The sequence below is a fragment of the Salmo salar genome, chromosome ssa13, assembly GCF_905237065.1.
Source record: "Salmo salar chromosome ssa13, Ssal_v3.1, whole genome shotgun sequence".
NCBI lineage: Eukaryota > Metazoa > Chordata > Actinopteri > Salmoniformes > Salmonidae > Salmo > Salmo salar.
In genome coordinates, this window is record NC_059454.1 from 17,060,526 (window position 1) to 17,063,025 (window position 2,500).

At 65.6% G+C, this 2,500-nt stretch overlaps 1 protein-coding gene across 8 annotated transcripts in view; it reads right to left on the reverse strand.

Moving 5' to 3' along the window:
- LOC106566535 (cyclin-dependent kinase 17) overlaps positions 1 to 2,500 on the reverse strand; it is a 91,896-nt gene that overhangs the window by 60,087 nt on the left and 29,309 nt on the right. The gene's annotated exons all lie outside the window — the stretch shown is intronic.

Consider the following 2,500-nt stretch of genomic DNA (forward strand, 5'->3'; position numbering starts at 1 on the left):
CTCTCCTCTCCCTCCCCCAGCTCTCTCCCTCCCTGCCCCAGCTCTCTCCCTCCCTGCCCCAGCTCTCTCCCACCCTGCCCCAGCTCTTTCCCTCCCTGCCCCAGCTCTCTCCTCTCTCCCTCCCTGCCCCAGCTCTCTCCCTCCCAGCCCCAGCTCTCTCCTTTCCCTGCCCCAGCTCTCTCCTCTCTCCCTCCCTGCCCCAGCTCTCTCCTCTCCCTGCCCCAGCTCTCTCCTCTCTCCCTCCCTGCCCCAGCTCTCTCCTCTCCCCTGCCCCAGCTCTCTCATCTCCCTGCCCCAGCTCTCTCCCACCCTGCCCCAGCTCTTTCCCTCCTTGTCCCAGCTCTCTCCTCTCTCCCTCCCTGCCCCAGCTCTCTCCCTCCCAGCCCCAGCTCTCTCCTTTCCCTGCCCCAGCTCTCTCCTCTCTCCCTCCCTGCCCCAGCTCTCTCCTCTCTCCCTCCCTGCCCCAGCTCTCTCCTCTCCCTGCCCCAGCTCTCTCCTCTCTCCCTCCCTGCCCCAGCTCTCTCATCTCCCTGCCCCAGCTCTCTCCTCTCCCTGCCCCAGCTCTCTCCTCTCCCTGCCCCAGCTCTCTCCTCTCCCTGCCCCAGCTCTCTCCCTCCCTGCCCCAGCTCTCTCCCTCCCTGCCCCAGCTCTCTCCTCTCCTCTCCCTGCCCCAGCTCTCTCATCTCCCTGCCCCAGCTCTCTCCTCTCTCTGCCCCAAGCTCTTTCCCTCCCTCTGCCCCAGCTCTCTCCTCTCTCCCTCCCTGCCCCAGCTCTCTCCTCTCTCCCTCCCTGCCCCAGCTCTCTCCTCTCTCCCTCCCTGCCCCAGCTCTCTCCTCTCCCTGCCCCAGCTCTCTCATCTCCCTGCCCCAGCTCTCTCCCTCCCTGCCCCAGCTCTCTCCACTCCCTGCCCCAGCTCTCTCCTCTCCCTGCCCCAGCTCTCTCCTCTCCCTGCCCCAGCTCTCTCCCTCCCTGCCCCAGCTCTCTCCCTCCCTGCCCCAGCTCTCTCCTCTCCCTGCCCCAGATCCCTCCCTCTGCCCCAGCTCTCTCCTCTCCCTGCCCCAGCTCTCTCCTCTCCCTGCCCCAGCTCTCTCCTCTCTCCCTCCCTGCCCCAGCTCTCTCCCACCCAGCCCCAGCTCTCTCCTTTCCCTGCCCCAGCTCTCTCCTCTCTCCCTCCCTGCCCCAGCTCTCTCCTCTCTCCCTCCCTGCCCCAGCTCTCTCCTCTCCCTGCCCCAGCTCTCTCATCTCCCTGCCCCAGCTCTCTCCCTCCCCGCCCCAGCTCTCTCCTCTCCCTGTCCCAGCTCTCTCCTCTCCCTGCCCCAGCTCTCTCCTCTCCCTGCCCCAGCTCTCTCCCTCCCTGCCCCAGCTCTCTCCTCTCCTCTCCCTGCCCCAGCTCTCTCATCTCCCTGCCCCAGCTCTCTCCTCTCCCTGCCCCAGCTCTCTCCTCTCTCTGCCCCAAGCTCTCCCCTCTCCCTGCCCCAGCTCTCTCATCTCCCTGCCCCAGCTCTCTCCCTCCCTGCCCCAGCTCTCTCCTCTCCCTGCCCCAGCTCTCTCCTCTCCCTGCCCCAGCTCTCTCCCTCCCTGCCCCAGCTCTCTCCTCTCCCTGCCCCAGCTCTCTCATCTCCCTGCCCCAGCTCTCTCCTCTCCCTGCCCCAGCTCTCTCCTCTCTCTGCCCCAGCTCTCTCCTCTCCCTGCCCCAGCTCTCTCCCCTCCCTGCCCCAGCTCTCTCCCTCCCTGCCCCAGCTCTCTCCTCTTCTCTCCCTGCCCCAGCTCTCTCCTCTCCTCTCCCTGCCCCAGCTCTCTCCTCTCCTCTCCCTGCCCCAGCTCTCTCCTCTCCCTGCCCCAGCTCCCTCCCTCTGCCCCAGCTCTCTCCTCTCCCTGCCCCAGCTCTCTCCTCTCCCTGCCCCAGCTCTCTCCTCTCCCTGCCCCAGCTCTCTCTCTCCCTTTCTCCTCTTCTAAGATGATCTCTCTTCTCTCCACTAGCTCCACTGTCTTCCCTCCCTCCAGTCCTCCATCCATCCCTCCCTCGCTCTCCTACTCACTCACTGTCTTCCCTCCCTCCAGTCCTCCATCCATCCCTCCCTACCCCACTCACTCACTGTCTTCCCTCCCTCCAGTCCTCCATCCATCCCTCCCTCTCCTACTCACACACAGTCTTCCCTCCCTCCAGTCCTCCATCCATCCCTCCCTACCCCACTCACTCACTGTCTTCCCTCCCCCCAGTCCTCCATCCATCCCTCCCTCCCTCCCTTACTCACTCACTGTCTTCTCTCCCTCCAGTCCTCCATCCCTCCCTCCCTCCCCCCACTCACTCAATGTCTTCCCTCCCTCCAGTCCTCCATCCATCCTTCCCTCCCACCCTCCCCCACTCACTCACTGTCTCCCTCACTCCCTCCAGTCCTCCATCCCTCCCTCCCCCACTCACTCACGCCATCCCTCCCTCCCCCTGCTGTAAAGCCCTATCCGCAAAGGGAAATTAGATTACTGGGATTCATATACACAG